Genomic DNA, 16,707 nt, shown 5'->3' on the forward strand with positions numbered 1-16,707 from the left:
GCAAAAGCCGACTTGGGTCATTAATGGAAATACGAATCACTCTTCAAAGCCAGAGTGTCACCTTTGATGAACAAAACCAAATGTATTACTTGTCTGAAAGCATTCTTTTTTTTTTCACCCTCTGGTTAACAGAAATGGGGACTGATACGCTACAAGCAGCAAGATTACGTAAATCACATTACAACATATCTGATTAATTAAAGATACAGAAATAAAATGCAGGCTAATCTTATGATTGCTCAGACACAAATCAAAATGAGTCAATGTATTTCATTGTTTTTAATATTGCTGATAATTTAACTGCAGTACTGTAAGTGAAAATGTATTCGCGAACATCTTAAAGCAATTTTTTTTTACGTATTACCAAAGCTGCTGACACAAGTTATAAATCTCAGCCAATGTTGCGCTGATTTAGCAGTGTTAGAAAAATGAATCTATCTCAGTTTCATGTACTTACAGTATGAAAGGGGAGGGAAAGAGGGAAGTGCTTTCACGTGACAACAAGGGTGTAATAATGTTTACAGGCTTGACGAGTGGCTTGGAGCTCATCTGCCAAACGAGAACACCGCCTTGATTAAAACCTCCACCCCTGTGATTGACTAAAACCCACCCTTCTTCTAATCAGAGATCACTGCAATCACAAGTCTCTACAGGGGGCTGAAACATGATTACGCAAATGTCACTTTCACTTGAGAAAAAGAATCTCAATTACAAGCGACTACTGAGCACAAGGGACCATGATACGGCAATCACCATCAAGTTTGAAAAACTTTTTTTTTAAAGCATATCTATAAATTCTTCATTTTTCTGCTAAAAAATAGATGACCTTTGGTTTAAAGACTTTAAACATACAAACAAATACAAGTTCTGCTTTAGGCTTTTGTCATCCTCCAGTTCATCATAACTATATAGTGACCCCTGCTGGTCTGGTAGCTTCACTGCATTGTACACACGGGTGATTAAAAATGCATTAAAAATCCATGTATAAGAATTTACAGTATGTCACTACAAGAGAGCAGAGTTTTGAGTTCTCAATGAATATATCTAAAAGAAAAAGCTTTCCAGCATTAACAGTAAAGACATACAGCAACTGTCAGCAAAAACTATCCAGCCATGCTCTGAGTAAACCCCATCACTCAGGTCACTAACGCACACACTCTATTCAGACCATTCAGACTATTAAGCTGTTGTCTGCAGTCTGTCTGTGTTTAAGTAAGGTAATATAAGTGGCTATATTTTTAAACTAAAACTGACCTTAAAAATGTATCTTTAGCTTTCAAGCTCTGATTGTATTTTACAAGCCAATTATCTTTTTTAATATTTTTTAAAAGTAAAACTGAGTTTAAAAAAAAAAAAGGTTTGTTTCAAGCTCTGGTTATACAACCTTACAGTGCAATATTTTCTCTTTTATGACTTCGGTAATATGTGAAGGCAAGGGTGAGAATAACACACTGTCCTTTCTTTATAGTACCCTAACGTAGATGGCAACATAGTCTGGGAACTAGAACAAAGACACTAACGATACACAACTCAAACAATTACACTGACCTCACTTAACCTATTCTTTCTAACTAACAACATCTTACTTTAAACAGAAGATGAGTCTCCTTAGAGACCGTCAAAAATTGCCATTGCCGACTATATTTCAAGTCGTCAAGGCGGGGTATTGGGTAAAGTTTTCAACTAGCAATAATCGCGCCTCGGATAAACCTCATAGGCTACGATACTGCCACTGCGCAAAGCTATCGGACGACCGTAGCGACAGGGTAGTCTCTCTGGGCCCTACGCCTCTCTGTCAGGGTTTTAACTGTGGGCGTGGCTTTAACATGCACGATTTATAGAGCTGCAATCAAACGTATATATAGCTATAAACAATATCATCGGCACAGAATATCCAAAATAAACAAATATACATCATAAAACCTTGCAAACGAGAATGTTTTGATCATGAACAAAACACAAAAGCGCTCATTGTAATCCAAAACAACAACATCACGTGTGAATGAGCGCGATGGCTAATTATCAATGCGTGTAAAATCACGGGCAAACCGCCTAAATAACTAAATAGCAACAACAAAAACTATAAATAAAAGTACTGGAAATAACTTGTAACCGGAAGTGACGTGCCCCGGTACGTCACTTTAGGGCTCCTGTATTCAACCAGAAAGTTTTAACCGTGCCATTTCAAAAACTGAGAGGATAGGCAATGATACAAACTTATACAACACACAGAACATACGATATTAAGTACAAATCAAATTAAAACTGCGATTCACACATTTACTCAATAACATATGAATAAATAAGGCATCATTCTCTTCGTTATTAAACGCGAACACCGTACCCCACAATAAAACTACTTTAATACTTCAAACCACCGGCTGTCTTTTGGAACTACTTCACACATTTATAGCAAAAACAGACTACTGAATGTATTTGGCTGCAGTTACTTTTTAACAAAAAAACTAGTCTCCTTAGAGACCGCCAAAAATTGCCATTGCCGACTATATTTCAAGTCGTCAAGGCGGGGTATTGGGTAAAGTTTTCAACTAGCAATAATCGCGCCTCAGATAAACCTCATAGGCTACGATACTGCCACTGCGCAAAGCTGAAGAGCTACTTCGCTGACAGGGTAGTCTCTCTGGGCCCTACACCTTTCTGTTAGGGTTTTAACCGTGGGCGTGGCTTTAACATGCACGATTTATAGAGCTGTAATTAAACGTATATATAGCTATAAACAATATTAGTGGCACAGAATATCCAAAATAAAAAATATACATAAAAATCCTTGCAAATGAGAATGTTTTGATCATGAACAAAACACACAAAGCGCTCATTGTAATCCAAAACAACATCATCACGTTTGAATGCACGTGATGGATTGTTATCAATGCGTGTAAAATCACGGGCAAACCGCCTAAATAACTAAATAGCAACAACAAAAACACGCCAACAAAAATTATAAATACAAGTACTGGAAATAACTTGCAACCGGAAGTGACGTGACTCGGTACGTCACTTTAGGGCTCCTGTATTCAACCAGAAAGTTTTAACCGTGCCATTTCAAAAACTGAGAGGATAGGCAATGATACAAACTTCTACAACACACAGAACATAAGATATTAAGTACAAATTAAAACTGCGATTCACACATTTACTCAATAAAATATGAATAAATAAGGCATCATACTCTTCGTTACTAAACGCGAACACCGTACCCCCCAATAAAACCATTTTAATACTTTAACTACCAGCTATCTTCTCGAAGTATTCCACTCATTTATAGTAATAATCCAGTGGTGAATGTGTCTGATTAGAGCTCCTTTTTAACAAGAAAACTAGTCTCCTTAGAGACTGTCAAAAATTGCCATTGCCGACTATATTTCAAGTCGTCAAGGCGGGGTATTGGGTAAAGTTTTCAACTAGCAATAATCGCGCCTCGGATAAACCTCATAGGCTACGATACTGCCACTGCGCAAAGCTGAGGAGCTACTTCGTTGACAGGGTAGTCTCTGTGGGCCCTACATGTCTCTGTCATGGTTGTAGGAGTGGGTGTGGTTTATAATTCAAAAGACTAAAACTGTAGAAATGTAGCCGATATCATTTACCGCGAACTCACTCTTACGCAAATGAACACAAACACGAGAAAGCTGGGATTATACTGATGCAAAACACACCGAAGCGTTCCCCTTATCCTAAACAATGAACTGGCGGGGCTGGCGGGTAGTGTTGAATGTAACTGCGGTTAAATACCCAGGGGGCTTATCAGTGTGAATAAAGTCACATATAAATATAAATGTTAAAAAAAATGATGAATTAAGAGAATTTACTTTTAAGCGCTGCGGATATATATATATATATATATATATATATATATATATATATATATATATATATATATATATATATGATAATTAAGCGCTAGGGATTTAAAAAGGAAATGACGTAGTCTACGTTACGTTTATCAATGTGGGCCCGGAAACTGAGCAGTTTAGCTTTTGAAGATGTAGACCTGTCAAAATCATCACAATAAACCAACAATATAGCTTACCAACCTTTCTAAATGAGCTAATTGAATAGTATAAACACTCAAGCTAATGGTGACATAAACCACTTTCCTTTTAATTTTAAAAAACTTGTTGTTATACAATACAAGAAGTCTCCGTAGAGACCGTCAAAAATTGCCATTGCCGACTATATTTCAAGTCGTCAAGGCGGGGTATTGGGTAAAGTTTTCAACTAGCAATAATCGCGCCTCGGATAAACCTCATAGGCTACGATACTGCCACTGCGCAAAGCTAACCTTTACTCTGCACGAGCAGAGGGGCCATTTCGCTGCATGCGATCCTTAGTTATGGTGTTATCGTTCATGTTCTTGTTTTTATAATTTAACGGTCCCTTGATCACAATCACAATCGTTCACTTGTCCACCGCTGATGTTTGCCAAAGTATGCACCTTTGGTTGTTTAAAATTATTTAGAAATGGTTACCAAGCCGCAGTGCATCATGGGACATTCAATCCTCCACTGTCATTTCAGCCCCGCCCCGGCATTAAAACCTGTCCTTCATTTAGAGCTTCACGCTGCCCAGAAAATGCTTACACGCAAATAACACACCAAATAGCTGGTTTTTGTTTGTTTTTTAAATTAACATTTTACCACGGTTGGCAGCTTCCTTCGATAGTCAACACTTCAAACGTCCAGTGGGTTCAACAACGTTATTATAAAACACCACCAGATGTCAGTATAGGCACGAATACGCCTGCTTAGGTTTCAGCCAAGGCCTACATTACTGAAAAAATAATACGAATAAATAATAATTAATAATTAAATACACAGGAAGGCCTGCGTGTATCTCCTAATTCCAAAATACATGTAAAATACTGTAGGCTTCAGATGTACTGGTTAGTTGAAATCGCATGTGGACCGCAGATTTAAGTTTGTGTTGGCCTGACTGACGCCACCTGACCATCACACGGTTATTTATTACCGTCCAAATACGTTTAACATTATCACGAGGGGATGAACGAGCAAAACAACTACTTAAGTGAATAAAGTCTGCAGACATAGATGCTAAACAAAGCTCAAGGCCCACGCTCAAACACACTGAAACTGGTGTTTCTCACCTGCTTGCTCCTGCTTGTCGTCTGCCGAAAAGTTCAATTTAAAATGGGGGGAGGGAACAAATTTGGCAGTCATTATAGTGTTATATCCCGACAAAACAGAAAAATAAATAAATAAAAACTAAGTCGGGCACTCAAGGTAAAGTAATTTCCTTTTTTCAATTCCTGTTGAAACGATGCACTCCCTGGTGATCCTAGGTAAAACTAAGTGGAAGGAATGAAAAATGACCAGACCGGAAATTGATTAAACACTTCCCCATCACCACCCTTGTGGGGTTTTTTTTAAAGTATAGATATGTGAGTGTGTAATGGATTGCCTTTCATATTGCTTTAAACAAATTCCATATTTGCAGAAGGGCCATTAATTTTCCACTGATCCAGAGACTATTTTAGACTGTCATCTCTGGAAGCATGGGGCTTTGAATATTTATATCCCCGAGAAAGTTCTAAATACGTAAACTGCACTGTTGTTAGCAGTGTTAGAGTTCAAAATAAGTACCAACTCAACCTGCCGCTGGTTTAAATCCTTCTTTTAAATTAATGCATGAGTAACAATGATCAAATTATATAATATGTGATACTAACACTCACAAGGGATGCACTGTATTGAGTACTTTTCAGTTTTAATACTTTAAGTCCATTTACGTGACAAAACTAATGCACAAAATTCACTCTACAAAGCACAGGTTTGGGGATAAAGACTTAATTCTTGGGCATATTTGATCATCAGTATAGCTCAAAAGCTTAAGTGCAGAGTTTTAATGAAGCTCCCTTGAGTATGAGTTGAAGAAGCAACACTATTCTTTGTTTCATCAGTTTTGAAACCCTCTCAGTGTCGACCACCGGAAGACAGGGTGCTGAAAATCATGAGGTGTATCTCATGCTGTATGTGTATTTTTCCATCAGGTTATAAGCCCCTCATAATGGCGCGCACTTTGCACGCTGTGTGTCTGACGCAGTAATTTCACTGTGTGGATATTAGAGGCCTTTTTCACTTGTTGTGAAGCTTCAGTAGGATAATGCAGGTGCTTTTGGGTGCTCAGCAGATAAGCACTGGCGTGCCAGGTGTTAAAGCTGCCTGGGCTGACACATTAGACTGGGATTTTTCTACTGCCAGAATGTCAGGCCAATGAGGCTCATAGAGGTAGGCTTGGATCACTGTCAGGGACAGGTAAGTACGCAGATAAGGGGATTACACCATGTTTGTGCCAAGTAATCTCAAATGAATCCTGCCAGCCTCTGTTTCATCCTCACCTGGAAAGCTCAAATTTGTCTTTTCTCATCCCAAGAAATACATTAGACGAACAAAGTTCAATTCACAAGATGATCCTTTTAACCTGGCTTTAAATGAATTTGAGGACACACCGGGCTATGGTCACTTAACAACTGTGACAGTAATAATCTCTTCTAATTCTCTGAGGCACCTGATTGCTTTTTTCTGGTATTAGTATAGTCCCTTTTATCACCAGCTCTGCCCAGTCAAGCAACGTGTGGGTTTTATAATCACCTGGACTGTGTAATAAAATGAGATCTGGCTTGGTGGTCCCTCGCTGCAAGGCTTAAACTTGACCTGTTGAACAAATAGGAGTCTGTGAGAGTAGCTGAAAGTCCCTTTGGGCCGTGGCTCTCCCCCGCTGGTAGGCAGACTGATGAAAATAGAGTGTAACAGATGGCTTAGCTGTTTCCACCGTTCAGCACAGGCTGCTGGGCAGCCCACATAAAAAACATGGCATCCAAAAGGGGCTCAGTGGAAAGCCCATAGTCTTCAACAAGCTGAGAGCTATTTTCCTCCTGAACCACCAATCACAAGGCTCATAAAAGAGGAGAAAAAAAATCGCTGTCACATTCAAGTCATGATCTAATCTGTCTTGCACCATGTAGAGCAGCTTGTAGTATTTTAAGAAACGCTGTTTTGGTTTGAGAAAATGAAAGATTTCCAGTCAAATCCACTCTGTGTATGCACCAAGCGGGCTTATCCAGCTTTTTTCACAAAGTGCAGCTTACTCGTTTTATTCCCACATTTACAGACGCTGTCAAGGACAAGGCAGCTCTTGGATTCTCTGATCAGAGTCTCAACAGGAAACAGGCAGGACACACATATAAGTGCAGCCGGTGGATTTATGCATTTGTTTACTTACAAGAGTACGGCTGGACGTAAGGAGGCCATTGTGTAATCTGGTCTGTGTCACATCAGCCTGGTTAAGGACATTTATTAATGCTAAACCCCCTCTATTAGCTCTCAGAGTGAGGCCACCTGGACCATACAGGATGAGCTGAGCGAGCTGTGATTAGATTGCGATATGAGCAGAAGGAGAAGGAAAACAATGACATTTTTCTTGGGTAAAATGACAGTTCGGCTGGTCTGAAGGGGCATCTGATAACACAAGACAAATGTTTCTTACTATGCCTTTTAGGTTCTGCAAAGACACCTTCAGCATTGCAGTTTCACTTCCGTAGATCAGTAAGTTTACATGACACACATTAACTGTACATATCTATATATTCAACCACATCAACCTCCTTTAAATATTGTGTTTTTCTGTCTCTCTGACACACACACATGCAAAATAAAAAAACACACACACATGCTTGCAGACTGTTCACACCAACCCACACACTGCTGCCACCCTGCTATTCCCAGCTTGTGGTTATTCCCAGACTGAGTCAGAACAGCACCATAAGCCTGTCTATCCGTTTTATGCCAAACCTGATGTCTCCCTGTCGCACATGCTTTTTGCAAAGGATGTGAGCCCTGCAAACAGTAGCCACAGCTCGGTTTACTCGCACGCTCGCCCCTTTTTTAATTACTTGTAAGTCACGCTGACAGCTGGAGATGCACTTCGCTAAGTCAGGGAGCCATTCATATCAAAGTGCAGCCTATGCTTTAAATAACCCTTCCCCTGTCTCCCAGTCGAGTCTCTCTTCACACCTTTATCAATCACCACCATGACAAGATCCTGTGTCTGTGAACTGCTCCATCTGTTGTCTCTCCGTCTTTACGTTTGCCACAACAGTATATCTGGCAACCTTCACTTGGTGATAAAGGGAATAGCAAGACTGATAGATAGTGACAATACACCTACACAGCGAGAGCACCGGGGCACAATTATGTGAACGTACAGGATGTTTTAACATCCTTATTCTTTACTGAAGAGATGATTGCGATGCACGCACACTGATGCTCACGCGCCATTAAAACAAAAGAGGGCCAGGACGCTATTACAAATGATTGGTTGCATGGATTTTTGTGTGAAAGCCAAGATCAACTGCTTTGTGTTATTTACCAACTGTGAAAGACTTACACAGTTTCATCTGTGGGACTCTCATGGTTTCTAGTGAGGAATAAAGCCATATGAACTCCATATGCCATCTGTATGGGAGGAAACGGCGCGATAAGTCACACTGCAGTCAGTTTACCTTAAACACAATAAACAATCCAAAAACAAGACACAGTGCCTTCTGTGCAATGTGGATTCATTATATTCATTATATCACACCTATGTTACTACTGTGTGTAAGAGACATGCATATGCATATATGAACTAAATGCAATGCCATTGTAGGAAAAATATCAAACGAACAAAGCTACAACAAAGACAACACTAGTAATAATTAACTATTTGTGAGTTTTACCTGATTCTTTTTTGTCTTCATGTATGATTTGTACACAAAGACAAGTGCAAGATGTGTAACTCACAGTACTGCCATGGCTAAAACAATCAAACAAATTCACAACCACTAACCAAACCCCCCACCCCATCAGTTTTCAGAATTAGGCCACCTGGACCATATCTGCAAAGAAACCATCTTAAATAAGCATGCAACTACTGTATGGTGCAATATAAAGCATTGCCCAATAGGTAGACTTAGGTTATGTTCCTCCTATTTTCAGGTTATAAATTACTGATTAAAAACAATACAAGCCGCAGCCAACAGAGGGCAGTCTGTCCACATGACAAACAGACTTTGAACTCTGAACCTTGAATGTAATATGACCACTATATCACTATGGACAGGCGAAACGCTGTACCATAAATTACATTGTATAATATGTTGATAGTCAAACGTTTTACTGCCAAGACCAGCTGAGGGACACCGCGTGACAAATGGCGGTGTTTGACACCAGCGTGATAACATATCATCACTATTCAAGCAACATAAAGGCGAGCTGCAGGAAGGTATGGGAGCATTGATCAAAATGTCATCACAGTCAGGCTATCTTAGCAGAACAAAGTGAACTTCTATTCCACTTCAGTGAATTTAGAAAGCCTTGACTTGGACTCTACAGACATCCCCTGGGCCAGCATGTTCCACGACTCTCAGCAGCCTCATTACTCTTTAGACAAACAGATTTGGACATATTGAACTCAGACCCCAAACAAGCCAGCTCTACCCCCGCCACTTTCCACTCTCCCAGTCCGACGTGTGATTGGAAGGTGTTTGTCTCTCTCACTCCATCTCTGGGTGTCTGTTTCCTTGACACTTGTCTGGCTTGGCCTACTTTCTTCTTGATCTCATCAGTCAGTGTGAGGACCTGTGAAGGCCATCTCCCCCATCTTCGCCAGCTCTGTGCCTGTGTCAGCACTTAGGGACTGACTCACACCCCCACGCTGTCTCCACTCTTTTGCTCTGGGGCGAAGGCAGCACATCTCCTCGTTCAACAGACAGTCTCATTTGCATGCCCATAAATCACTCTCGGAGCTGACACGCAGCCACACAACAAGGCATGACACAGTGTCACAAAACTCAGTGCGCCAAATTGCAATGTTATGTGATATTAGGCTCCAAGGCAAAAAACAAAAAAACAAAAAACATACTGGGTATAACCTCTTGAGTGAAAAAGAGCCAATCAAGCTCAAAGAGCACTTAAAAACACATATGGCCCATATCTGAAATCAATGCTACTTTCAGTTCCTTGCTGCTTGCATGTGTCAAGAATCTGTAGAAACTCTGACTTGTATTTTGTTTTAAGTGATGAAAACATATTGCTGATTTAAAGGTTGCTACAGAGTCATGGGCCAATGAGAGATTGTTTCACTATCTGGATTTAAGAGCTGCAAAGACGATGCTTCTCGTGATTAACGATTCACAGCCGAGGTACAGCGATCACACCGCTAATTTGTGGTATAATGACTACTAATACAGCTCTTGTAAATTCACAGTCAAAACGGGGGCTTGGTGAATTATAAATAAACGTCGAGTGGTTGCTTTTGAAAATATTTTTAAACCAAACAGAGTCCCCGGATTGCCTCCCTACATTAATCTGCATTCATTTGTATGGAGTGCTGGTGGATTATTTATGTCTCTGTTTTGTTGTTTATCGGGGTTAAAGGAGCAATTAACATAATTCATAATTCATCCACTTTAAATATACCAGTAAAGCACCTATTGTTTACGGCATTCTGACAGCTAATTTACAGTGACTGTCAGCTCGCTTTAAAGGAAGGCTTCTGCTGCCAATCCTGACACACAATGTCAGGGAAAACTTGCTGGGGGAATCTCACAGGATCAACAAATGCCAGCTCAACCGCAATGTGTCTTTCTCTGGAGACATGACAGGCCTCCTTGTCAACAGTTCTTCCCGAGAACTAGTGAACACCCTTTCCAATGCAATATGCGGTGGAAGCTTCCCACAGCGATGCCTGTTGATTATCCTGGACGAATGGGAATGATGTACTTTTAAATGCGCACTGATTTAAAGGTGCTGTAAGACCCTGCAAACTGCTTGAGGGAAGGTGGAGTGCAAACCTGAGGAGTGCATGCCCTGCAGTTAAACACATATTAGGCTATGCTTCTACAAAAGCTGCTGTAATTGAGTTAATAGAGTCTAGAGAATCTATTTTGAGACCCAAGAATAAATAAAATACAAATGTTATGGTTCAGGAGTTGGGTTGCTCCAGGAAGAATTTTGGATTCCTGACCTCAGTATTTCATAAATGCACCCCACGCCCACATAGTATTGTGACACGAGTGGAAGAAAGCTAATGAAACAGTTTGAGTGATAACTATATTCCATTAAGCCGTCTCGGCTGCTGGGTCCTTTTATGGGTCTATGACGGCTCAGTGCCACACCGTCATGGTTTACTGAGACACCACAGTTAATAAATAAATAACCAAGACATTGCGTTGTTTTCTTGTAACCACCATTTCCTATCATGCATGCTGACGGGAAAGCCTTTATTATGTTGTTTTGGTGGCAAAGATCAGCAGCATATAACTGCTTAAACAAAAATAAAATCTAAGTCATCTGTGGCTTCCACGTGGTTAGTTGTCTGTTGCTTTTGGGGAACTAATTTCCTAACTTGTGATGTGGCGGGAAAACTGCTGACAGATTCTGTCCCAATAAAGGCGATTTAACGTGGCGAGCTCTAACTAGACAGAACTGTGCGTGTGCCTATGTAGTGTACCATATACCCGGGTGAGAATGGGATCAGTTGAAACCGAAACCTAATCGGCTGTTTTCCACACATTCCTAACAATTCTTTGCGAGCACTGCCTGGATTGACCTGGAACCGCCCCCACAGACTGAGGAGTCCGGACCACAATTTGGGAACCACAGCACGGCGGCAGGGGGGGCTTACCACTACACCGCTACCATCGCGCGGAAATATTTCGGTGCGTCAGAGAACAGACGATACAAGTTGCTCCGTTTTCCCTCCCCGCTACTTCCCGGTTGTTGTCTCCTCGTACAGTAGCTTCGCCGGCAGAGTGGAGCAGGAGTAGGAGGAGAAGGAGGAGGCGGCGAAGGAGAGAGAGAGGGGGGGGTCAGACTACTTCCTTTCGCGATCCCACCGACGTCTGTTCTCCGTTCAGTGCGCGCTTCTCTCTCTCTCCCTCTCTCTCCCCGTTTCATCCCATTCCCTTTTTTCTGTATTTTTTTTACTTCCCCATCCCTATGTACAACCTCCGCGTTTCCAGACGAGATGACTGTCAGAGCGAGCGCACGAGCGCATCCCACAGGTGTGTCGCTTGCCAACTGATCTGCAGCTACGAGACACGCACACCTGGAAACTAACCTACCATGTGACTCGGCACCTGGGCGTGGAGAAAGTCCCGAAATTCTAAGCAAAGACACTCTTTTGTTGAAGGAGTTGTTCGCGTCGTCTCTCAGCGGGAATTGACAATTCGTTTAACCAAGCAGTCCGGGTTTTGTTTTTCTTTTTTCTACTACGGAATAGTGCCTTTCTGAAGCCCCCCCTCACAGGAGAGGAGAGTAAAATGTAAACTTGCTTACGGACGTCTTTCCCCTTTTTTGTATCGTTCAACCAGGAGGGAGGGGGTAGATTCTTCAGGATTTGGAGTGTTCGCGTTTGTGCCACTGTCTTCGCTCTCTCTTTTTTCCCCCTTTCAAGGTGAGTTCCGGGGGGGGGGGGATGCTGGTGTATCCCCGTTAAAGCGGGGTTGGGACTGTTTGCTTCATAGTTCATAAACGCAGAGTCAATTTCAGACCCCGGTGCGTATGGAACCAAGTTTGGATATCTTATTATGCGCCCGATTGACCTAGCAGGGGAGCGTAAACCTTGTGCCAGGAACGCTGTTACGCTGATGTAACGCCGCTGTTCTTTGGTTGTTATTGTTTTACTTATTGTGACGTTTGTGGCTTAAAAATGTGCTACAACGAGAGTTTAAAAGTGCTGTTTAGTTTTCTTAACATTCTAAAACAGTGTCCTTAACGCCGTCTTTTTACAGGGCTTTTCAAAATCTCATTACAGCCCGTAGTTGCATAGTTGTTGTTATGGCTGTCTGGGTGCCAACTTGCTCTACTTTTCTCAAACTCAACAGCTGATTGTTCTAGAAGACAAACCTCTGGGAGACATTCTTGTCTCGCAACCATGTATTTCACCTCAGCAGCGCTACGAGACGCCCGGGGAAGCCGTCTGTCCCCAATACACAGGCAGCTTCAGAGAGAAATGGGCATGCGAACTGTGTTCCTCACCTCTGGACACTAGGCTGTATATCAGCATGAGAGAGGACAGAAGTGGTAGTGAGCTACGCCTTCTGTTTGTATTTCTTTCTTTTTTTTGCTTTCTGCCTTGTCTCTCTTGTGGAGAACAAGAAGGACAGAAGCACTATTCATGTCCCTGTTGAATCTCCTGTGTAGTTCTGTCAGTCTGTATCTCTCCGTCCCTGGCGCAGACCTCAACAGACCACTGTACTGCCTTGTTGCCTTTCTAAATAGTGCTTTTATTAACAGCCCTTGCCATCCTCTGCCCCCTCTTTGTGGAGAGGTCTACTGTATGTAGGATGCTCCATCGCCCTGGGGATTATTCTCATTAGATAACATTATACAAGCAGTCTCATAGTGGGAATGGATTAGTAGTGTGAGGGGAAACATGAAAGCAAGAAAGGTGGCTGTAGGTGGTAGTAAGTAGTGGTGGCTTGGAGGGATGTTACTGTAGAGCAGGGGTCAGCCTCCCAATACCCTGGCTGCACAGGGATAAATGCCATCTGCTCACATGGACACACACAGGCAATTGAGAACCAAGCTGCTTCCTTGTCCTTTCCCCCCCTTTTTTGCCACCATCTCTCTCTCTTTCTTCTTTCTTTCTCTCACTCTGTCCCACAATGCTTCATTCAGTGTTTATCTCCTCTGCTCGGAATAAATAGAGACACCTTATCTGCGCAGAGGAGAGCGGTGATAAATGTTTTCTCCTGCTCCCCGCAAGGGTGAAGAAGACAAGCGTACCGCGCTTCTTCATCATAGATGCTCTTTTCAGGACAACTGAATAGGAAGACATTTCTCATTCAGGTCATGCTAGTGTTTCAGGATTCTGCAAAACAATCCCGAAAGCCGAATGCAAGCTCATACACTGTAATAGGAAAGCGGGGAAAACAACAAGCAAAGCAAGCATTTCCATGAGCCCGCTCTCACCCCTGCCTGACTTTTATGGGAAATATGCTGTTAGGTTTCAAAATGAAACTTTGCAATGTGATCCACTGTGTGTATTTTTGGATCTGGTAAATAGCCTCTGACCAGTTGAGAACTAGAGCTAGTGAATCACTGGGCAGTGAGCACTCGGCTGTAAAGCTCCTACGTGTTTTTGGTTGTGCTAAAGTTCATCCTGTAACTTCGTAGTGCTGCACAGTTTTTGCTCATATCTCAAAACCATGTCGTCTCCTACATATACACCGGTTTGGCAATATTTTTGAGGTCAAATGAATTTAAACTAATCCACTGTTGGGGGTTTTTATGTTTCCTTTGTGCTGGATTACTGACTTCTGCCGTTTTCATTTTAAAAAATGAAACCATAATCTTTGTAAGCAACAGGCAATCCCATTTCTCCTCTATCTGCCACAAATTCAGCCCTAAACCGATACTTGACATGTGTATATTCATTGCAAAAGGTTCATGTCAGTGTACTACCGCTAGTTAATCTTGTTTTTTCTGACCATAATAAATATAGTATGTCATCTGATTCATAATTTAAATGCTGTATTTGTTAGGCTTACTTTCACTTTTGAAAGGCATACTGTCGGATATTGTTTGCACAACATTTTCTGTTTCCGACTGGACTTTGTAAACTTACTGGTCATAAAATAGGTGTGGCATGCATGAGTACTTTGCTCCTCTCCCTTAACAGAAGTACAAATAGGTTTCGGGGGAGTGTGGGTAAATGTTTGAAGGGTATGTCAGTTTGGCATTAGAGATTTCCTTCAGATTGGCGATAGGCTTGTCTTTTTATGTCCGAGGATTATCCTGTGATGAAGGGACGTCATGCTGAGGTGGATTTCTGATCTTATCACCACAGGGTTTTACAGTTGCCACCCCTGCCCTGGGATTCCACAGCCTTGTCCTAAACTATCTTCTCAGCAGCATTCCTGCCGTTACACCACCATCTTGACCTGATTTGGTGTTGTTTGTACTATGGAGGTCATGCTACTAGATATATGGCATTTGGTCCCAGTACCAATAAACCTCCTGTGCTTATACACACAAACACAACAGTGAGCTAGGACCACTTCAGCCTAAACCATGTGACACCAGCCTTTGCAAATACTGTTTTCTAAAGCAGATGGATATCAAAATGGTTTTCCAGTCTTACTAACCACTCCATTCACCCATTCATGGAGGGCTTTTTTGCCTATGTCATGCACAGTCATACACCACTTTGGAGCTCAATTACAGTACTGTGAAAAAGTATTTGACCTCTTGCTGATTTCTTAGCTTTTTGCATATTTCACAGTAAATACAAAATGCAGTTTATAAATGATGATTTCATTTATTAAGGGAAATAGGTTATCTAACCCTACCTGGAACTTTGTGGAAAAAAATCCCCCCTAAACCTAATAAGTGGTTGTGCCACCCTTGGCAGCAAGAACTGCAGTCAAGCGTTGGCAATAACTGCCAATAAGTCCTTCACATCACCGTGGAAGACTTTTGGTCCACTTTTCTTTGAAGGCTTGTTTTAATTCATCCACACTGGAGGGTTTTTTGAGTATTAGTGGCCTGTTTAAGGTCATGCCAAAGCATCTCACTCTGATTTAGGTCCGTACTTTCACTAGGCCACTCCAAAAGCATCTCTCTCTCTCGCTCTCGCTCTCTCCTTTTTTTTCTTTTTTTTTTTTTTTTTTGAGCCATTCAGAGGTAGACTTGCATAACCCAACCTTGAGGGAACAAACTGATGACATTCTCTATCAGGATTTTCTGGAGGACAGAATTCATGATTCCATCAATTCCGGCTAGTGATCCTGTTCCTGATGCAGGAAAGCAGCCCCAGGCCGTCACACTGCCACCTGACTGTTGGTATGATGTTCTTTTTATGAAGTGATGTGTTAGTTTTGTACCAGATCAAGAGGAACACAAACCTTCCAAAAGTTACATTTTTGTCTCATCAGTCCACAGAATATTTTCCCCAAAGTCTTCCTTATTAAGATGTTTTTAGGCAAATGTCTTTAAGTTTTTGTGGTCTTTTTGGTCAGCAGGGATTTACTCCTTGGAAGTCTCCCTGTTTTGCCCAGTCTATTTCTTATTGTTGAATCCTGAAGTCTGACCTTAACTGAGACAAGTGAGAACTGGAGTTCTTTAGATGGTGTTCAGGGTTCTTTTGCAACCTCCTGGATGACTTGTTGATGCACTCTTGGAGTAATCACTCCTGTGAAGTTTTACCAGTGTTCCAAGTTTTTGCCGTTTGTGGATAATGGCTATCACTGTGGTGTACTGGAGTCCCAAAGTCGTAGAACTGACTTTGTAACCCTTACCAGACTGATAGATGTCACAGACTTTGTTCCTCAGCTGTTTTGTTAGATCGTGGCATGCTGTTTGATATCTTTTAGCCTACTTCACTTCGTCAGGTGACCTGATTCAACAGGTCTTACTGTAATCCGGCCTGGGTGTAGCTAAACTAAAACTAAACTTAAAAAAAGTGTGGTAAATCAAAGTTAATGATTTAACAATTATTTAACTAATTTAACTATTGTTAATGTTTTTGATGATCAGAAACATTACATTCTAGCTTTTGGTTGTCTATGTCACTGATTGTCCAAATCACTCCCTAAATATCACTTCACATCTCATCACACCTGTTGGTGCGCATGCACTGTCATTTCACATGTTGTTTTTATCCATTGGTACTCCAGTACCTGTG

The 16,707-nt window shown here is 41.5% G+C and overlaps 1 protein-coding gene and 4 non-coding genes across 6 annotated transcripts in view; 1 reads left to right on the forward strand and 4 right to left on the reverse strand.

Annotated features, from left to right (window-relative positions):
* Window positions 1-1,603: 1,603 nt before the first annotated feature.
* LOC134632513 (U4 spliceosomal RNA) lies at window positions 1,604-1,744 on the reverse strand. Its single transcript, XR_010094520.1, has one exon. It is a non-coding gene; the product is annotated as a U4 spliceosomal RNA (small nuclear RNA).
* Window positions 1,745-2,469: 725 nt separating this feature from the next.
* LOC134632515 (U4 spliceosomal RNA) lies at window positions 2,470-2,610 on the reverse strand. Its single transcript, XR_010094522.1, has one exon. It is a non-coding gene; the product is annotated as a U4 spliceosomal RNA (small nuclear RNA).
* A 732-nt stretch (window positions 2,611-3,342) lies between these two features.
* On the reverse strand, window positions 3,343-3,483 carry LOC134632512 (U4 spliceosomal RNA). Its single transcript, XR_010094519.1, has one exon. It is a non-coding gene; the product is annotated as a U4 spliceosomal RNA (small nuclear RNA).
* Window positions 3,484-4,159: 676 nt separating this feature from the next.
* Window positions 4,160-4,300, reverse strand: LOC134632514 (U4 spliceosomal RNA). The gene has a single exon (XR_010094521.1). It is a non-coding gene; the product is annotated as a U4 spliceosomal RNA (small nuclear RNA).
* Window positions 4,301-11,713: 7,413 nt separating this feature from the next.
* Window positions 11,714-16,707, forward strand: part of LOC134631209 (plexin-B2-like) — a 129,848-nt gene continuing 124,854 nt past the window's right edge. For both annotated transcript variants that reach the window (XM_063479310.1, XM_063479311.1), the window contains exon 1: window positions 11,714-12,474. The gene's annotated coding sequence lies outside the window, so the exon portion shown is untranslated. The remainder of the gene's footprint in view (window positions 12,475-16,707) is intronic.

Source organism: Pelmatolapia mariae, linkage group LG7, assembly GCF_036321145.2.
Source record: "Pelmatolapia mariae isolate MD_Pm_ZW linkage group LG7, Pm_UMD_F_2, whole genome shotgun sequence".
Classification (NCBI taxonomy): Eukaryota; Metazoa; Chordata; class Actinopteri; order Cichliformes; family Cichlidae; genus Pelmatolapia; species Pelmatolapia mariae.